Raw genomic sequence first — 22,019 nt, forward strand, 5'->3', positions numbered from 1 at the left:
CCATTGTCCTACAATTAGATATCAAGAGTAGCCTTAAAAAATTCTGTTGTAAAATCCAGGTAAATTCAAGCTTAATTTCTTACCTGATGAACTTGGACGTATTGGGGGTTGCTGAAATACATGAGCTTTTCCCTGAGTATTCTTTAAACATTTTTTTTTGTTCTGAAAAATTTAAATTGGGAAATCTCAATATTCCGTGGAGGGAATAGGCTCTTCCAGAGGAAATGGTCATCAAGGAAAGTGGAAAGCATTCATAGTGACATAGGGGGTCAGGTATAGATCATTGAGCTCCTCTAACCTGTTCCACCATCGTTCATGGCCAATCTGTGACTGAACTTTGCCCAATATACTTTAATACGTTTTGGATAACAAAAGCTTACCAATCTCCAATTTTAAACAGACATAGATCTAGCATCAATTGCGATTGAAGATGAGTTCCAAAATTCTACCACCCTTTGCATGTGGGAGTGTATCCTAATTTCACTCCTGGAAGATCTGGCTCCTTATTTTTAGAATATATCTCCATGGTCTAAGGCTGCCTAAACAGCAAACATATTTATTTTTATCTACCAATCTGTTCCCTTAACATCTTCAATTTCAATCAAACCATCCTTTAACATTCCATATTTCAGGGGTTGCAACCTTGGTTGGTATTAATCTCTCCTGTAGTTTAATTTATGGAGGTCCATTATCATTCTGGTAATTTTGTGATATGCTCCTTTCAAGGTCAGTATAGTTTTCTGAAGATGTGGGGCGCGATTCACTGATCCTGAGGCTAAGTGTTGACGCCGTCGTAAACGGTATTGGGTTTTACGACGGCGTCAACAGGCCCCCAGGAGCAGCTATTCCGAGCCCTACAGGAGGCCAGCACGGCACTGGAGCGACACACGCCGTTCCAGCTGCCGACACCGGCATCAAATGTGCGCTGCAGGTCTGTGTATGTGCGCTGCGACCGGTGCACATGCGCGGTAGCCTCCTTCTTCACGCCGGCCCCAATGCAACATGGCGTAGGGCTACAGGGGCCGGCGCGGAGCAAAAGAGGCCCCCAGCCCGAGAGGCCGGCCTGCTGATCGGTAAGCCCCGATCGCGGGCCAGGACACAGCGGAGGCCCCCCCGCCCCCCACCACCAGGCCGCATCCGAAAGGATGCACGCCGAGGTCCCGCCGTGTAAGACCACACCTGGACAGTGCCAGCGGGATTCGGATTTATTTGCGGCCAGTCGGCCCATCCCGGGCGGAGAATCGCCGGGGGGGGGGCCGCATAGAGTGGCCCCCGACTGGCGCCGCACCGACTGCGCTGGCGCCAATGGCTCCAATTCTCCGCTCACCAGAGAATCAGCGGACCGGCGTTGGGGTGGCGTCGCGCAATTGCCGCCCTGCCCGGTGATTCTCCGGCCTGGCGTGGGCTGAGAGAATCCCACCCGTGGTGGAATTTCCCACTTTGTTCCAGGTGTGATCTAATTCGGCTAGAGCTGAAATATAACTTCCAGATCTTTGTATTCTATCCCTCCAGTTACAAAGGCCAGTTTTCCATTCACCTTCGGCAACACTGTTAACTTTCTCCCCGATTTGGATTTCCCAGCTCTGCTTTTACATCTCCCGCAGCTCCGCAAGAATTTCTCCAGAGACTCGGCGTCTGTGAGGATAGCTGGATCCTCAGTTCCAGCAGACCTCCGACTGCCCAATCCCATCAAAACTTCCTACCTCCACCTGATGTGCATCAGCAGCTGAGTGGTGCTCGTCAGTTAGTGACCAAGAAGCCTGCCTGTTAATCTTGCCTACCAAGGTACATATCTCTATGCTGGTGGTGGTATGAGTCATGCCTGATCATTGCATCCCTCCGAGCTTTCCACCGAGGTGCCGAGCATTACAGGGAAAGTGGTGACTCTAGATGTCCCGGTATTATCAGTGGTGATCCTGCAAGACAAGAAACATGGTTCAGTGAAAGGGAGGAACAAGAGTCAGGGAAGCATAGAGCTCACTCGAAGCAGGTCATATGGATGAAGGTTCAGTGGACCCTCACTCCAGTGGTGCAGGTCATGGCTCTTCCTGTGCCTCCCCTGCTATCTCTACCACCCCATCTTCATTGGGGACTAGGAGACACAACTCCCCGTCCGTCTTCTCCCTGTCACTTTTAGCATGGGCTGTCGTCTCCTGCGGTTGAAACAGGAAGGGGTTGTGATACGGAGTGCTAGGGGAATTGGAGGAAGGTGCTTGGGGGCGGGGGGGTGCGAGGTGTCAGGGAGTGGATTGATGTCAACATTTCAGGTGTAACAGATGGGACTGATGCCAAGAGGAGACAGGTGGTCACTCACCTTTGCAGCTTGAATGAGGTTATTCACTGTGGACTGCAGTTCTCCCAGTCAGGCTGATGGTACTGACTGCCACAGCACCGCATCCCAGGCTGGTTTAACCTTGCTGCTTCTGGATCTTCTACTCACTCAGCGGTACAGGGTGCCCCACCTCTCCTCCACGGTGTCCAGAAGCCTCTTCAGGTCTCCCTCCAAGAAGCAATGTGCAGGCTCCACGTTACCATCCTACTGGCTCAACTGAAAGAGGATGCAGAGACCCTATTTAAATTCAGCTCCCCTTGTTTTTTTTTATTAAATATTTTATTGAAAATTTTTGGTCAACCAACACAGTACATTGTGCATCCTTTACACAATATTATAACAACACAAATAACAATGACCTATTTTATAAACAAAAAATGAATAAATAATAATAACAAAAATGAAAACTAGCCCTAATTGGCAACTGCCTTGTCACAAGTAACACTCTCCAAAAATATAATTTAACAGTCCAATATATAATTATCTGTAGCAACGACCTATACATACTATACAGTATATATTAACAACCCTGAGAGTCCTTCTGGTTCCTCCTCCCTCCCCCCCCCCCCCCCCGGATCCTGGGCTGCTGCTGCTGCCTTCTTTTTTCCATTCCGTCTATCTTTCTGCGAGGTATTCGACGAACGGTTGCCACCGCCTGGTGAACCCTTGAGCCGACCCCCTTAGGACGAACTTAATCCGCTCTAGCTTTATAAACCCCGCCATGTCATTTATCCAGGTCTCCACCCCCGGGGGCTTGGCTTCTTTCCACATTAGCAATATCCTGCGCCGGGCTACTAGGGACGCAAAGGCCAAAACATCGGCCTCTCTAGCCTCCTGCACTCCCGGCTCTTGTGCAACCCCAAATATAGCCAACCCCCAGCTTGGTTCGACCCGGACTCCTACTACTTTTGAAAGCACCTTTGTCACCCCCATCCAAAACCCCTGTAGTGCCGGGCATGACCAAAACATATGGGTATGATTCGCTGGGCTTCTCGAGCACCTCGCACACCTATCCTCCACCCCAAAAAAAAATTTACTGAGCCGTGCTCCAGTCATATGTGCCCTGTGTAATACCTTAAACTGAATCAGGCTTAGCCTGGCACACGAGGACGACGAGTTTACCCTGCTTAGGGCATCTGCCCACAGCCCCTCCTCGATCTCCTCCCCCAGCTCTTCTTCCCATTTCCCTTTTAGTTCATCTACCATAGTCTCCCCTTCGTCCCTCATTTCCCTATATATATCTGACACCTTACCATCCCCCACCCATGTCTTTGAGATCACTCTGTCCTGCACCTCTTGTGTCGGGAGCTGCGGGAATTCCCTCACCTGTTGCCTCGCAAAAGCCCTCAGTTGCATATACCTGAATGCATTCCCTTGGGGCAACCCATATTTCTCGGTCAGCGCTCCCAGACTCGCGAACTTCCCATCCACAAACAGATCTTTCAGTTGCGTTATTCCTGCTCTTTGCCACATTCCATATCCCCCATCCATTCCCCCCGGGGCAAACCTATGGTTGTTTCTTATCGGGGACCCCCCCAAGGCTCCAGTCTTTCCCCTATGCCGTCTCCACTGTCCCCAAATCTTCAGTGTAGCCACCACCACCGGGCTTGTGGTGTAGTTCCTCGGTGAGAACGGCAATGGGGCTGTCACCATAGCCTGTAGGCTAGTCCCCCTACAGGACGCCCTCTCTAATCTCTTCCACGCCGCTCCCTCCTCCTCTCCCATCCACTTACTCACCATTGAAATATTAGCGGCCCAATAATATTCACTTAGGCTCGGTAGTGCCAGCCCCCCCCCTATCCCTGCTACGCTGTAAGAATCCCTTCCTCACTCTCGGGGTCTTCCCGGCCCACACAAAACCCATGATGCTCTTTTCAATCCTTTTAAAAAAAGCCTTCGTGATCACCACCGGGAGGCACTGAAACACAAAGAGGAATCTCGGGAGGACCACCATCTTAACCGCCTGCACCCTCCCTGCCATTGACAGGGATACCATATCCCATCTCTTGAAATCCTCCTCCATCTGTTCCACCAACCGCGTTAAATTTAACCTATGCAATGTGCCCCAATTCTTAGCTATCTGGATCCCCAGGTAACGAAAGTCCCTTGTTACCTTCCTCAACGGTAGGTCCTCTATTTCTCTACTCTGCTCCCCTGGATGCACCACAAACAACTCACTTTTCCCCATGTTCAATTTATACCCTGAAAAATCCCCAAACTCCCCAAGTATCCGCATTATTTCTGGCATCCCCTCCGCCGGGTCCGCCACGTATAGTAGCAAATCGTCCGCATACAAAGATACCCGGTGTTCTTCTCCTCCCCTAAGTACTCCCCTCCACTTCTTGGAACCCCTCAATGCTATCGCCAGGGGCTCAATCGCCAGTGCAAACAATAATGGGGACAGAGGGCATCCCTGCCTTGTCCCTCTATGGAGCCGAAAATATGCAGATCCCCGTCCATTCATGACCACGCTCGCCACTGGGGCCCTATACAACAGCTGCACCCATCTAACATACCCCTCTCCAAAACCAAATCTCCTCAACACCTCCCACAAATAATCCCACTCCACTCTATCAAATGCTTTCTCGGCATCCATCGCCACTACTATCTCCGTTTCTCCCTCTGGTGGGGCCATCATCATTACCCCTAACAACCTCCGTATATTCGTGTTCAGCTGTCTCCCCTTCACAAACCCAGTTTGGTCCTCGTGGACCACCCCCGGGACACATTCCTCTATTCTCATTGCCATTACCTTGGCCAGGACCTTGGCATCTACATTTAGGAGGGAAATAGGTCTATAGGACCCGCATTGTAGCGGGTCCTTTTCCTTCTTTAAGAGAAGCGATATCGTTGCTTCAGACATAGTCGGGGGCAGTTGTCCCCTTTCCTTTGCCTCATTAAAGGTCCTCGTCAGTACCGGGGCGAGCAAGTCCACATATTTTCTATAGAATTCGACTGGGAATCCATCCGGTCCCGGGGCCTTTCCCGCCTGCATGCTCCTAATTCCTTTCACCACTTCTTCTACCTCGATCTGTGCTCCCAGTCCCACCCTTTCCTGCTCTTCCACCTTGGGAAATTCCAGCCGATCCAAGAAGCCCATCATTCTCTCCCTCCCATCCGGGGGTTGAGCTTCATATAATTTTTTATAAAATGTCTTGAACACTCCATTCACTCTCTCCGCTCCCCGCTCCATCTCTCCTTCCTCATCCCTCACTCCCCCTATTTCCCTTGCTGCTCCCCTTTTCCTCAATTGGTGTGCCAGCAACCTGCTCGCCTTCTCCCCATATTCGTACTGTACACCCTGTGCCTTCCTCCATTGTGCCTCTGCAGTGCCTGTAGTCAGCAAGTCAAATTCTACATGTAGCCTTTGCCTTTCCCTGTACAGTCCCTCCTCCGGTGCTTCCGCATATTGTCTGTCCACCCTCAAAAGTTCTTGCAGCAACCGCTCCCGTTCCTTACTCTCCTGCTTCCCTTTATGTGCCCTTATTGATATCAGCTCCCCTCTAACCACCGCCTTCAACGCCTCCCAGACCACTCCCACCTGGACCTCCCCATTATCATTGAGTTCCAAGTACTTTTCAATGCACCCCCTCACCCTTAGACACACCCCCTCATCTGCCATTAGTCCCATGTCCATTCTCCAGGGTGGGCGCCCTTCTGTTTCCTCCCCTATCTCCAAGTCCACCCAGTGTGGAGCGTGATCCGAAATGGCTATAGCCGTATACTCCATTCCCCTTACCTTCGGGATCAATGCCCTACCCAGCACAAAAAAGTCTATTCGCGAGTAGACTTTATGGACATAGGAGAAAAACGAGAACTCCTTACTCCTAGGTCTGCTAAATCTCCACGGGTCTACACCTCCCATCTGCTCCATAAAATCTTTAAGTACCTTGGCTGCTGCCGGCCTCCTTCCAGTCCTGGACTTCGACCTATCCAGCCCTGGTTCCAACACCATATTAAAATCTCCCCCCATTATCAGCTTTCCCATCTCTAGGTCCGGAATGCGTCCTAGCATCCGCCTCATAAAATTGGCATCATCCCAGTTCGGGGCATATACGTTTACCAAAACCACCGTCTCCCCCTGTAGTTTGCCACTCACCATCACGTATCTGCCCCCGTTATCCGCCACTATAGTCTTTGCCTCGAACATTACCCGCTTCCCCACTAATATAGCCACCCCCCTGTTTTTCGCATCTAGCCCCGAATGGAACACCTGCCCCACCCATCCTTTGCGTAGCCTAACCTGGTCTATCAGTTTCAGGTGCGTTTCCTGTAACATAACCACATCTGCCTTAAGTTTCTTAAGGTGTGCGAGTACCCGTGCCCTCTTTATCGGCCCGTTCAGCCCTCTCACGTTCCACGTGATCAGCCGAGTTGGGGGGCTTCCTACCCCCCCACCCTTGTCGATTAGCCATCACCTTTTTCCAGCTCCTCACCCGGTTCCCACGCAGCTGTATCCCCCCCAGGCGGTGCCCCCCCGCCCATCCTCTCCCATACCAGCTCCCCCCTCTCCCCAGCAGCAGCAACCCAGTAATTCCCCCCTCCCACCCCCCCCCGCTAGATCCCCCGCTAGCGTAATTACTCCCCCCATGTTGCTCCCAGAAGTCAGCAAACTCTGGCTGACCTCGGCTTCCCCCCGTGACCTCGGCTCGCACCGTGCGACGCCCCCTCCTTCCTGCTTCTCTATTCCCGCCATGATTATCATAGCGCGGGAACCAAGCCCGCGCTTCTCCCTTGGCCCCGCCCCCAATGGCCAACGCCCCATCTCCTCCACCTCCCCTCCTCCCCCCATCACCACCTGTGGGAGAGAGAAAAGTTACCACATCGCAGGATTAGTACATAAAACCCCTCTTTGCCCCCCACATTCGCCCCACCACTTTGTTCAAACGTTCTTTTTAATAACCCGCTCATTCCAGTTTTTCTTCCACAATAAAAGTCCACGCTTCATCCGCCGTCTCAAAGTAGTGGTGCCTCCCTCGATATGTGACCCACAGTCTTGCCGGTTGCAGCATTCCAAATTTTATCTTCTTTTTATGAAGCACCGCCTTGGCCCGATTAAAGCTCGCCCTCCTTCTCGCCACCTCCACACTCCAGTCTTGATAAACGCGGATCACCGCGTTCTCCCATTTACTGCTCCGAGTTTTCTTCGCCCATCTAAGGACCATTTATCTATCCTTAAAACGGAGGAATCTCACCACTATGGCTCTGGGAATTTCTCCTGCTCTCGGTCCTCGCGCCATCACTCGGTATGCTCCCTCCACCTCCAACGGACCCGCCGGGGCCTCCGCTCCCATTAACGAGTGCAGCATCGTGCTCACATATGCCCTGACGTCCGCTCCCTCCACACCTTCAGGAAGACCAAGAATCCTCAGGTTGTTCCTCCTTGCGTTGTTTTCCAGTGCCTCCAACCTTTCCACACATCGTTTCTGATGTGCCTCCTGCGTCTCCGTCTTCACCACCAGGCCCTGTATATCGTCCTCATTCTCGGCTGCCTTTGCCTTCACGACCCGAAGCTCCCGCTCCTGGGTCTTTTGTTCCTCCTTTAGCCCTTCGATCGCCTGTAGTATCGGGGCCAACAGCTCTTTCTTCATTTCCTTTTTGATCTCTTCCACACAGCATTTCAAGAACTCTTGTTGTTCAGGGCCCCATGTTAAACTGCCACCTTCCGACGCCATCTTGGTTTTTGCTAGCTCCCCTTGTTAATCGTGTATGGGTGAGCCCCAATGCCAGATGACTCAGGTTCCTCGGGACGCTAAATCAGTGTGATTCACGTGGGGGTTTGTTTATTGCACTAGTTTTCTTAGTTTATTGTGGGAAGATTGGGTTCAGATTTACGCCACACTGATTTTCACACCTAAAATGACACTTAAGTGCCACTGTGTTTAAACAGTAAAGTTAAAAAAATTAATGGTGAATGAATGAAAAAATCACGGTCTGATGTTAATAGACCAGCTGAGCCATATTATATTTGAAATGAGGGTGGTGACAGTTATATTTTTCAAAACTGGAAATGCATCTTTGAAAACAAATTATATAAATGCAAAATCTATTCATTTATAGATGGCACAATGTACATACCTAACTGGTTAAGGAGTGTGGAGATTTTACTTCCCCCCCCCCCCCCCCAAAAAAAAAATTCTGAATTGTATTGTGGAACATTAGACAATGCAGTCAAATTGAAACCAAATGTGAAGTTTGGATTCAGATTTTTCTGCTGTGCAATAGCCTATTTTTCATTTTATATGCCCTGATATCCAACTTCCCAGGCCACGTGTAATATTGATAATCAAGATGAAGCTTCTGCTAATAAAACTTTGGAAAGCCTTCCACACTATTGAAACTGTATGATCATCAACCAGCCCTCATAGGGCTTTATATCCAGTTACACTATATTACACTGATGCCTTCTTCACATTTTAACAGTGTTATGACTGGGGTGTGGAGGGGTAGAATGGCTTCCCCCTCATTGATTGACTACAACAGGGGCTTAGTTAGAAGTACTTGATTGCTTACATTCTGTGATTTTCTTTTTATACGACCAATTTTATTAAAATAATAAAAGACACAAATACATTTGTAAGGGAGCATATATCAGAAAGTCAGTTTGTAGCTTGAGGTCTCGGGATGGTGGCTGGGGGCAGTTCATTATTGTTGGTGGGGTTCGTGGATTTGCTGTCTCAGTCGCATTAGGGTTGGAAGGTGGAACATACAGTCAGGTAAATTAGGGGTGGCCATCTTAAGCTGTGAGTTGAAATCTATTTCAACAAAGTCTGTCCTTTTAAATGTTAAATTCCTGTTTCCAGCCGATGAATTAAAAAATAATATTTCACCAGAGTGGGAAAGACGTCAATACTCCAATATGTGAAAGATGCATCAATTACTGCCTTTAATATTTCCACTGACTCATTGAAAATATATGGGATTTAAAAACTGAATGGTGGCAAAAAGTGACCGATTTTATTTTACACCATTAAAAGTAGATTTATGTTACTGACAGACCTAACACTTTTCCCAGCACTTAATACCCAAATACTGCACATCTGGCTGCTCTGTACTGCCAGAGTATAATTCTGTCCTGACAAATGTGATGCGATTTTCGCTCATTTGAAACTGAAAGAGATTGGTTCACGTTTTTTATTTTCATGCCAAAAGGATCAAATACAATAAAATATTTTCCAATTAACGTAGAGAATTCTAATTTTACAAAGATCTCCATTTAAAAGTCTTCATTCCTGGCATTGAATGAACTCACTGCAAATAAGAGTGGCAAAAAGCAACTAATGATCTCCTCCAGTTATCAGTAAACAGAAAGCACCCTATTTAAACCTGCTTCCACTGTGTAGATTAGTTTAAAAGCAACTTTGTTTTGGCCAATGGGGTAATTCGGACTACAGAAATACATGTCAAAAATAAATCTAGAAAAGGAATGCAAATAAATGGCAAAGGATCACAGGAAACATAACACAGAAACAGGTTGTTTGAACCAGCCAGATCACATTGATGCCTATTACCACACAAGCCCACGTGTCTTAACCCCACCTGTGCATTCTATTCCCATATATTTTTATCCAGCAAAGCAAGTGGGCTCAGTTTTCTTTCTGGTTTTACAGTCATCACTACCCCAGGTTGTTTATTGCAAGGTCAACACAGACTTGAGCATGAAAAAAATTCAGATACTAAAGCATCAAAATACTGTTTGCTGCATTTAATAGGTACTTAATTCGTTGTATCATGCGGCAATGAGACTTGCGCCCAAATGTTATTCTGGGGCCAGCCTGTTCTTTTTTCATGACACAAAAAATGGCTAAAGTACTAGTTTAAAGCAACTGAATAATTAAACCGTTGAAAAAGGTACCATGACTTCACTTCAGATTGTTACATAATTCAAACCACTTAATGATATGCAAATTGGACTCATTTCATCCTCCCGTTTTTTAACGGACCAAAACTAGGAGGCTCATATCAACAATATGCATGTTTGAGTAGGCAAGCATAAGCTCAATGACGAGAGGAATTTCTACTTTATTCAAATAGAAATGCTGCTTTGAAAACAGTTCAACTTCATTTTATAATAATCTTGATAATCTTTATTGTCACAAGTAGGCTTACATTAACACTGCAATGAAGTTACTGTGAAAATCCCATAGTCGCCACATTCCGGTGCCTGTTCGGGTACACAGAGGGAGAATTCAGAATGTCCAATTTGCCTAAGAGCACGTCTTTCGGGACTTGTGGGAGGAAACCAGAGCACCCGGACGAAACCCACGCAGACACTGGGAGAACGTGCAGACTCCACACAGACAGTGACCCAAGGCAGGAATCGTACCTGGGACTCTGGAGCTGTGAAGCAACAGGGCTAACAACTGTGCTACCGTGTTGCCCTTAAATGTGATGTGGAGATGCTGACGTTGGACTGGGGTGAGCACAGTAAGAAGTTCTTGCTGTGCCCTTAAATGTGACACATCAGAATACTACAATTAAGTTTACTTTTTTCAGTTTATTGAAGGCTTAACGAACAAATAAATTGCTGTTTAAGATAATATAAATAAATGAAATCGCAAAGGGAATGGAATATATAAATAAGGATGTTTTGGGACTATAGTTGTACAGGACATTGGTCAGACCACATCAGGGGTGTACAGTTTTGGTCTCCTTTTTTAAATAATGTACATAATTGCATTAGAAGCAGCTCGAATGGCCTCCTCCTACCCCTAATTCAAATAATGTTTTATATGAAACCTTTTCCAGAAATATAAAGTTATCCTTTAGCACTATGCATTGCTATAGCACTGTACCATTAAGCTATTTCAGGAGTGTTTTATATACACACATGAATCAAAAACAATCCACAGTAACTATTTATTGGAAGGTCAGGCCACTAGGCCAGCAATATTACCCAAGATCAATGGTGTGCATGAACAATCTTTTTTTAAAGGCTCGGATTGTGGAAGCAATATTGATCTCGGCCTTTGTGAATTCAAAGACAACTATTCCAATGCAACCATGTGGTTCCTCATGTTCTACCCTCCATAACCTGAGGTTATATAAAACATTTGTATTATAAGTTGCACCAATCCTGTTCGTTCACGACCGATACTGGCTCACAGTAAGGTATTACCTGTATTTCAAGATCCTCATCTGGTTTTCAAATACCTCCCTGGCCTCCCCCTCCCCATCTCTAACTCATCCAGCCCTAGGACCTTCCAAGATATCTGTGCTCCTCCAATTCTAGCTTCTTGAATATCCTGGATTTTAATTGCTTTACCATTGGTGACCATCCCTTCAGCTGCAACGGATATATAAACTACCAAATTCATTCCCTAAAATCTCTTCCAACTCTTTTTTTAAGATGCTAATCAAAACCTACCACTTTGACCAAGCTTTTTATTATCGGCTCCACTATTTCTTATGTGGCGCAGTGTCATATTTTGTTTAATAATGCTCTCAATGGTTTAGTTTATCAATCATTCCAGCCTTGTGGAACAGCAGTTCCTCTCACCTATTGTGAGTGGCACCACAGAGATCCACCAGTCTTTAGTAAAATTGAAAGTCTGAACTCAACAAATTGATTGTAAAAGTTTCACTTTCTCTGATTCCCATGAATGATCCGAGCATCTTACTTTCAGTGGTGTGCCTGAACTGTCCTATATTTAGTTATCTATTTGCCAAACTCAGATGGTGTAACAGAGATTACCTGAACTGGATATTGCATCTTCAGCACATACATTTATCAAATCTTTCAAAAGGAAGACAGAGAAACATGTCAAAGATTAGACTAATACAAACCATTAAGCAGCTTTTATGTTCATTTGCTGCATGTAGCAGATTGTAAAACTGGACTCGACGCGAGATGAGGGTGGCTGCCTTGACTCTCCATTGCTTGGAGCCATACCTAGCACAAGCAGTTCCTGGACTGAACTGCAGGGGTTCCTCGGGGTAGTTTCCTAGGCCCAACCATCTTTGGCTGCTTCATCAATGGCCTGCCTTCCGTCATAAGGGCAGAAATGGGGATTTTGCAGTTCAGCACCATTCGCAACTCCATGTATAAATGAAGCAAAACTGGACACTATCCAGGCTTGAGCTGACATGTGGCAAGTTATATTTGCATCATACAAGAGCGGCAGGCGATGACCATTGCCAGCAAGAGAGAATCTAACCACCCGCCCCTGGATATTCAATGGTATTACTATCAACAACTTGGGGATTATCCTTGACCAGAAACTGAACTGGACGATCCATACAAATAATGTGGTTCCAATAGCAGGTCGGAAGCAAGGAATCTGTGGTGAGTAACTCACCTCCTGACTCCCCAGAGCCTGTCCACGTCTACAAGGTACAAACCAGGAGTGTAATGGAATACTCCCCACTTGCCAGGATGAGTGCAGCTCCGACAACACTCGAAGTGCGACCTCATCCAGGACACAGCAGCCTGCTTGATTGGCACCCCTTCCACAAACATTCACTCCCTCCACCACCACAGCATTATGCACCATCTACAAGAAGCACTGCAGGAATTCAAGGCTCGTTAGATAGTATCTTCCAAACCCATGACCATCTAGAAGGACAAGGCCAGCAGATACCTGGGAACACCACCACCCTGAGGATCCTCTCCAAGCCGCTCACCATCCTGACTTGGAAATCTATCGCTGCTCCTTCACTGTCACTGGGTCAAAATCCTGGAATTTTCTTCTTAACATGATCTACAGTGGTTCAAGGTGGCAGCTCACCACCACCTTCTCAAGGGCGGATAGGGATGGATAATAAATGTTGGTCTATTCAGCTATGCCCTTGACAATGGTGGCAAGGGTCCGACATGCCAGGAAGACCGGGAAAGCTCTCCACACATCCAGGATGGGAAATTCTCAATTGAGGAAAAAAATCTCCAATGCTGGTGTGGAAGTTTGCATCATCAGAACAAATGCAGAGGAGGTGGAGCAACTGGGAGTTTCCACATGGGATAAGCTAGTGACCGTTGCTGAGGAATGAAATGAAAGAAATAGAGGACAGTGACTTTATTTTAAAAAATAGTTCATCTCCATAAACCTAATTTAACAAGTAAAGCTACAAAACCACAGGAATGGTGCAGCACCACAAGAAAAAGTAAAGGATCAACAATCATGAATGCAGAATTATTAGACATAATTTGATACCTCTTAAAGCCATGAGAAGGAGGGCGAACAGGATAAAGCCATGAAAACATTTAAAAATGGGGCACACCTTCGCACACGTTGATTGCTTGTAATTACCACAAGAATTCAGGATAAGCTTTGCGTACCCTGTTCGGGAATGCATCTCGCTCAAGTGCAGCAGCGGCAGAGCCACCAATGACACACCGCGTTCCCTTGGATACCAGAACCTTCTGTACCCCTGCAGGATTTATCATTCCACCCCCCTCCAAACAAAGAACATTTACAAGAATCCCAGTTCTAAAGAGGTGTTTTATTTACTTATAATTCCCCCAGCACACGCCGACCCTCGTTACTGCTCAAACAAATAAGAGGTGTCCCAACCACAGGGGCGGGGGCAACAGAATATCAATGAAAATACAGAACTCTGCTCAGTCCAGGTCCCTGTGCACAGAAGAGTCCTCTCTGGATGTCCCGAATAAGTGCCTTCAAGAAGCGACATCCCAAGCTCCGGGGGGACAACAGCATACCAACAACCACAGCACCGGGCCTAGCCAGGCACCCTCTGACGATTCAAAAGCAGCTCCCAGCACACCCCAAAACCTATACCTCAGCCAGTGCGACACCTCCCCACCGAACAGCACACTGCTGTTGATGAAGGGGGAAATTAAGGAAAACATGCCAAATTGACCTCGGAACAGTCAACACGTTATTTGAGGATTAACTGATCCACCTCAGCATGTGCCACTACTCATTTTCAAAGCACACCAACCTCAAAAGAAAAATTAGAAGGAACCTAATCCTCCCCAGGATATGTAATCTGCCATTGACTTGAGGTAGGCATATATTCTTAAATTCAAAATAACAAAACCCAGTACGATTAGCTCTAACCGAGGACTATCCTCAATCTTACTGTGGACTTAACTATTACCTAACTCTACACCAACCATCACCCTGCTGTGGCTCCACTCATCTGCACTATTAACAAGACGAGGGGAGTCCAAAACATACTTCCTTCCCATAACGGCAAGGATAACTGCACATAAAAAGAAAATGAATAAAACTGTGCACAAATCACCTATATTTGCTAGAGCAGGGTAATAGATGACTTTATCCCTCATGCTCACACGCCTTCTTAGCAGCAGAAAAGACAACAAATAATCAGCAACATGATCACAAGGGAGCAACATCCAGGATTATTGAAGAACTGCAGGATAATGAACCCGTCAGTGTTGCTTGAAAAAGCCATGACAGGATCATTGAACGCTTCTCAGGATGAAGCACCTTCATTTCCACAGAAGTCGTCACTGCGGTGCCCAAGCAACCAGCAACCTAGGCCCTGGTTGTGAGAGCAGGGTGACTCAATACAACCAGCCACCTCCATCCCCTCTCAAAGATCGTCGGAAACAGGATAATATAAGACCAGTGGACAGGGGGGACCACAGTCAGGATCATACAGGGACATATTACCAAGCATATGCCTCAAAAAAAGACATTGATGAAATGTTCACAAGAGAAAGTAAAGGATTAAAAGATGAGCGGAACCAGCGCTCACAAAAACACAGCTGCTCATTTGTTCATCACATCAGGTAACCCCCAGCCCCCCCCCCCGCACCCCCCCATTGACATTTAAATAAACAAAAATGGTCCATTACTTCAAGATAATTTTCTCCTCCCTATAAATCGATTTTATAATAATTACCAGAAGCTCTTTTCAAATTGCTACATTTCTGTATTAAATGATCCACAAATAATATTAGTCCGGTCCAGTCGAGAGTACAGAACTTTGTACAATATAGAATTATTGGAAATCTGCACACATTCTGGTGTTTAATTTGGAATAGTGCTGTGCTTGGCATTAGATATGAGAGTCTGATCTGACTGGGACTAGTTGTTCTCATCAATTGTTGATGTGCCACGTTGCGACATTACTAAATAAGTGGATTATCTTGAGTGCTGGTGCAGTTAAATGATAGGCAGGTGTCAGCTGTGCTTTAATGCATCAGCCACTGTAACTACACTTATACTGCCAACAAATGCTGTTATGAAGCATTTAAAATTGCATATTAAATGAGTAATAAAGTGGTAGCATAACCTAATTGTGTGAGCCTCAACATTTATTTAAAAAAACAGATGGACTTCTGTGCGTGTCTACAAATGCTGAATGCTGAAGCAAATTTCAGTCACACATTTTAGCAAGCTCTTTAATTTAATTGAATATTGGGATAGCCCTGCATCCAAGTATTTTTTTTGCTAGGTCTAATTCTAAAGGGAAGGAGAAAGTATTGAGAATGATGCCAGCAAGACCTCCGTCAGTGAAGAGACTGTGAAGTACAGAATGTGACTTCTTATTTTATACCAGAATGCAACATTGTGTCATTTGCAAAGATACAAACAGCTGCCTTTTCACTGTTGAATCACGGTGTGTTGCACGGACAGAGCATTGAGCATTGACCTATGACAACCAATGTGATTTTAAAACATAGAACATACATTGCAGAAGGATGCCATTCGGCCCATCAAGTCTGCACCGACACACTTAAGCCCTCACTTCCACCCTATCCCCGTAACGCAATAATCCCTCCTAACCTTTTTGGTCACTAAGGGCAATTTATCATGGCCAATCCACCTAACCTGCACATCTTTGGACTGTGGGAGGAAACCGGAGGAAACCCACGCAGACACGGGGAGAACGTGCAGATTCTGCACAGAGACTGACCCAGCAGGCAATCGAACCTGGATCCCTGGCACAGTGCTAACCATTTGTGCTACCGCGCTGCCCATCATTTTAATGATATGCAGATAGTTAAGAGATGGCGAGAATCTCAACCAGGATTAAACTAAGGAAAACTCTTGAATTACCCAATATGTACATGGGAGTTTTGAGATCAGGATGAAAAGTAATGGAAACAATTCCCAGTGTTTCATTCCAATGAAATCGGGCAGATGTCCTATTTATATTTCAATTATACTTCTATATGCAGCACCATAAAGAGATAACTGATGGACCTGACTTCCTGGGATCAATATGACAGGAAAATGGGGCTAATCCAGAATATTTGCAAATGTTCTATCATTTCCAACTGGTAGTATTGCAACGGCAATGGAGTCTGGTGGGCACAATGGATAATTGTGGTTTGTCCTACCCAGAGCTCAGTGTTGGTTGATGATTTAGCAACAGTAGAGCAATTAACCGTCCATTCCTCGCTGAAATTGTACGGTTAAAATGGTCTTTCCTAATTGAAACAAGCTCGGGTCCATTACAATTATAAAACGGAGCTGCAAAATTCATCTTTGATCTTAACTGAAATACAAACTTGCCTAACTTGTGCTTTCTGGTGTGGAAAGCAAATGACATTTCAGAAGCTATCCCAATTTTTAAAATCACCTGCTTTTATAGAAAATCGAAGGATCAAATAAGAACATAAGAACTAGGAACAGGAGTAGGCCATCTGGCCCCTTGAGCCTGCTCCGCCATTCAATGAGATCATGGCTGATCTTTGTGGACTCAGCTCCACTCTCCGGCCCGTACACCATATCCCCGAATCCCTTTATTCTTTAGAAAGGTATCTATCTTTTTCTTAAAAACGTTTAAAGAAGGAGCCTCAACTGCTTCACTGGGCAAGGAATTCCAGAGATTCACAACCTTTTGGGTGAAGAAGTTCCTCCTAAACTCGGTCCTAAATCTACTTCCCCTTATTTTGAGGCTATGCCCCCTAGTTCTGCTTTCCCCGACCAGTGGAAACAACCTGCCCGCATCTATCCTATCTATTCCCTTCATAATTTTATATGTTTCAATAAGATCTCCCCGCATCCTTCTAAACTCCAATGAGTACAGTCCCAGTCTACTCAAGCTCTCGTCATAATCTAATCCCCTCAACTCTGGGATCAACCTAGTGAATCTCCTCTGCACTCCCTCCAGTGCCAATATGTCCTTTCTCAGGTAAGGAGACCAAAACTGAACACAATACTCCAGATGTGGCCTCACCAACACCTTATACAATTGCAGCATAACCTCCCTAGTCTTGAAATCCATCCCTCTAGCAATGAAAGACAAAACGCGATTAGCCTTCTTAATCACCTGTTGCACCTGCACACCAACTTTTTGCGACTCGTGCACCAGCACACCCAGGTCCCTCTGCACAGCAGCATGTTTTAACATCTTACCGTTTAAATAATAATCCATTCTGCTGTTATCCTCCCAAAATGGATAGCCTCACACTTGGCAACATTGAATTCCATCTGCCAAACCCTAGCCCATTCACCTAAGCTATCCAAATCCTTCTGCAGACTTCCGGTATCCTCTGCACTTTTTGCTTTACCACTCATCTTAGTGTCGTCTGCAAACTTTGCCCCATTGCACTTGGTCCCCAACTCCAAATCATCTATGTAAATTGTGAACAACTGCGGGCCCAACACTGATCCTTGAGGGACCCCACTAGTTACAGGTTGTAGCGCACAATGAATTATGAGAGAGACGAGTAGAGATGAAGTCGATGAGGCTTTATTGAGCGAGACTTGTCCCCAGCAGTTCAGCAACAGAATGGAGCGGCGGGGAGAAGCTCGGGTTCTTATACACCGCCTTCAGGGCAGAGCCAGGAGTCAACAGCCAACCAGGACCCGGGATCTGTCAGCCAATAGCATCACGGCTTCACAGTCCCACATGACCCCTAATACATACTACCACATTCACCCCTTGTTAAAAATGAACCCGGCGGGGTGATGGTTCGCATGGTGGTAGGGGTTTACAAGGCTGGTCCTGGGAGGAAAATTTTGGGCATGTCATTACAGTTTTCGCCCTACACTGGGCTATGTACAAGGTTTGTGAAACTATTTACAATATTAGTAAGAGAACATTTTTTTTGTTACAGTCCAACAACATTCTTGGTTTCACGCCGATGCCACGAGTCGAGCGGGCGGTCTGGTCTTCCTCGTCGATCACCTCAGCCCCGGTGGTGGTGCAGGTGCTTGTTCCGGCGTTGTCGTCTCCGGGAGCGTTTCGGTGTTTGTTCCTGTTTCACTCCTGGGCGGACACGGGAGGAGGACCGATCCTCCCGGGAAGGGGGTGGTCGCGGGGTGCGCCGGTGGCAGGGAGGGGATGATCGGTGTCGGGGGGGTGTGTGTTGCCGGCGGGCGCCAGGTCTCGCAGGGAGACCGTGTCCTGTCGGCCGTCGGGGTACGCCACGTAGGCGTACTGCGGGTTCGCGTGGAAGAGGTGAACCCTTTCGACCAACGTGTCCGACTTGTGCGCCCGCACATGTTTCCGGAGCAAGATGGGTCCTGGGGCCGCCAGCCAGGTCGGCAGCGACGTTCCGGAGGAGGACTTCCTGGGGAAGACAAGGAGGCGCTCATGAGGCGTTTGGTTAGTGGTGGTACACAGCAGCGACCGGATGGAGTGGAGAGCGTCCGGAAGGACCTCCTGCCACCGGGAAACTGGGAGATCCCTGGACCGTAGGGCCAGTAGGACGGTCTTCCAGACCGTGCTGTTCTCCCTCTCTACTTGCCCGTTCCCCCGGGGGTTGTAGCTGGTTGTCCTGCTCGAGGCTATGCCCTTGCTGAGCAGGAACTGGCGCAGCTCGTCACTCATGAAGGAGGACCCCCTGTCGCTATGGATATATGCGGGGCAACCGAACAGTGTGAATATGGTGCCAAGGGCTTTAATGACTGTGGCCGCTGTCATGTCGGGGCAGGGGATGGCGAAGGGGAAACGGGAGTACTCGTCCACCACGTTCAGGAAGTATGTGTTGCGGTCGGTGGAGGGGAGGGGCCCTTTGAAATCCAGACTGAGGCATTCAAAGGGGCGGGAAGCCTTGATCAGGTGCGCTCTATCCGGCCTGAAAAAGTGCGGTTTGCACTCCGCACAGATGTGGCAGTTCCTGGTGACTGTACGGACCTCCTCCACAGAGTAGGGGAGGTTGCGGGACTTTATAAAATGGTAGAACCGAGTGACCCCCGGGTGGCAGAGGTCCTCGTGGAGGGTTTGGAGACGGTCTATTTGTGCGTTGGCACATCCGCGGGATAGGGCATCGGACGGCTCGTTCAGCTTTCCGGGACGGTACAAGACCTCATAGTTGAAGGTGGAGAGCTCGATCCTCCACCTTAAGATCTTGTCATTTTTAATTTTGCCCCGCTGTGCATTATCGAACATGAAGGCTACCGACCGTTGGTCGGTGAGGAGAGTGAATCTCCTGCCGGCCAGGTAATGCCTCCAATGTCGCACAGCTTCCACTATGGCTTGGGCTTCCTTTTCCACTGAGGAGTGGCGGATTTCTGAGGCGTGGAGGGTTCGGGAGAAAAAGGCCACGGGTCTGCCCGCTTGGTTAAGGGTGGCCGCCAGAGCTACGTCGGATGCGTCGCTCTCGACCTGGAAGGGGAGGGACTCGTCGATGGCGCGCATCGTAGCCTTTGCGATATCCGCTTTGATGCGGCTGAAGGCCTGGCGAGCCTCTGTCGACAGGGGGAAGATAGTGGTCTGTATTAGCGGGCGGGCCTTGTCTACATACTGGGGGACCCACTGGGCGGAATATGAAAAGAACCCCAGGCAACGTTTCAGGGCTTTGGAGCAGTGGGGGAGGGGAAATTCCATGAGGGGGCGCATGCATTCGGGGTCGGGGCCTATTATCCCATTGCGCACGATGTATCCCAGGATGGCCAACCGGTTTGTGCTAAAGACGCACTTTTCCTCGTTGTATGTGAGGTTCAAGGCGTTAGCGGTCTGGAGGAATTTTTGGAGGTTGGAGTCGTGGTCCTGCTGATCGTGGCCGCAGATGGTTACGTTATCGAGATACGGGAACGTGGCCTGCAACCCGTGCTGGTCAACCATTCGGTCCATCTCTCGTTGGAAGACCGAGACCCCGTTCGTGACACCAAATGGGACCCTTCGGAAGTGGTATAGACGCCCGTCTGCCTCGAAGGCTGTGTACTTGCGGTCACCTGGGCGGATGGGGAGCTGGTGGTAGGCGGACTTGAGGTCCACGGTGGAGAAAACCTTATACTGGGCAATCCGATTTACCATGTCGGATATGCGGGGGAGAGGGTACGCATCTAGCTGTGTGTACCTGTTGATGTTCTGGCTATAGTCTATGACCATCCTTTGCTTTTCCCCGGTCTTTACTACTACCACCTGGGCTCTCCAGGGACTATTGCTGGCCTGGATTATGCCTTCCTTCAGCAACCGCTGGACTTCAGACCGAATAAATATCCGGTCCTGGGCGCTGTACCGTCTGCTCCTAGTGGCGACGGGTTTGCAATCCGGGGTGAGGTTTGCAAACAAGGACGGCGGTTCAACCTTGAGGGTTGCGAGGCCGCAGATAGTGAGTGGGGGTATTGGGCCGCCAAATTGAAATGTTAGGCTCTGCAGGTTACACTGGAAATCTAATCCTAGTAATGTGGGCGCGCAGAGTTGGGGAAGGACGTAGAGCCTGTAGTTTTTAAACTCCCTTCCTTGCACCGTTAGGTTCGCGATGCAGAACCCTTTGATCTCTACGGAGTGGGATCCTGCAGCTAGGGAAATCTTTTGCGTACTTGGATGGATGGTCAGAAAACAGCGTCTTACCGTGTCGGGGTGAATGAAACTTTCGGTGCTCCCGGAGTCGATCAGGCATGATGTCTCGTGTCCGTTGATCAGCACCGTTGTTGTCGTCGTCTGGAGCGTCCGGGGCCGTGATTGATCCAGCGTCACCGAAGCCAGTCGTGGTCGTAGTGTCTCGGCGTCTTCTTCGGACCCCGTGGAGCCGTCGATGCTGGGGTCCTTTGTTGTCATCCAAGATGGCGGCGTCCATGAATCGCACGCGGCCGGGGTGGACAAAATGGCCATCCCCATGGATCGCACGTGGTCGGGGGTGGACAAAATGGCCGCCCCCATGAATCGCACGTGGCTGGGGAGTCACAAGATGGCGGCGCCCATCCCCCCCTCGTGGTGGCCGGGACCCAAAATGGCGGCGCCCGCGGGTCGCACATGGGGCGCTGGGGGGGGGGGGGTTGGGGAGCGTTTGGGATGCGCTAGGCTCGTTCTTCTCCGGGGATTGCGGCGACCCCCCGGGACCGGCACACAGCCGTGTAATGGCCCTTTTTGCTGCAGCTTTTGCAAATAGCTGCGCGGGCCGGGCAGCGCTGCCGGGGGTGTTTCGCTTGCCCGCAGAAATAGCAGCGGGCCCCCCGGGATGATCTGGCGCTTTAACCGCGCAAGCCTGTGAGGGAGGGGGGGGGTTTGTTGCGACGGGGGTCCACGGAGCCCAAGGGGCTGCCGCGCGGTCAGGGCCGTAGGCGTGGGCGTTTTGCGAGGCCACATCTAGGGAAGCTGCAATGGCCCGTGCCTCTGAGAGTCCTAGCGACTCTTTTTCTAATAGTCTTTGGCGGATTTGGGGAGAGTTCATACCTGCCACAAACGCATCGCGAATTAGCATGTCCGTGTGTTCAATCGCGTTCACCGGCGGGCAGCTGCAGCCCCGTCCCAAAATTAGCAGCGCGGCGTAGAATTCTTCTAACGATTCTCCGGGACTTTGCCGTCTCGTTGCGAGTTGGTAGCGTGCGTAGACCTGGTTCACGGGGCGAACATAAAT

At 48.4% G+C, this 22,019-nt stretch overlaps 1 protein-coding gene across 3 annotated transcripts in view; it reads left to right on the plus strand.

Annotated features, from left to right (window-relative positions):
- LOC140425258 (secernin-1-like) overlaps window positions 1–22,019 on the plus strand; it is a 159,353-nt gene that overhangs the window by 32,448 nt on the left and 104,886 nt on the right. The window lies entirely within an intron of this gene.

Source organism: Scyliorhinus torazame, chromosome 6 (assembly GCF_047496885.1).
Source record: "Scyliorhinus torazame isolate Kashiwa2021f chromosome 6, sScyTor2.1, whole genome shotgun sequence".
Lineage (NCBI taxonomy): Eukaryota > Metazoa > Chordata > Chondrichthyes > Carcharhiniformes > Scyliorhinidae > Scyliorhinus > Scyliorhinus torazame.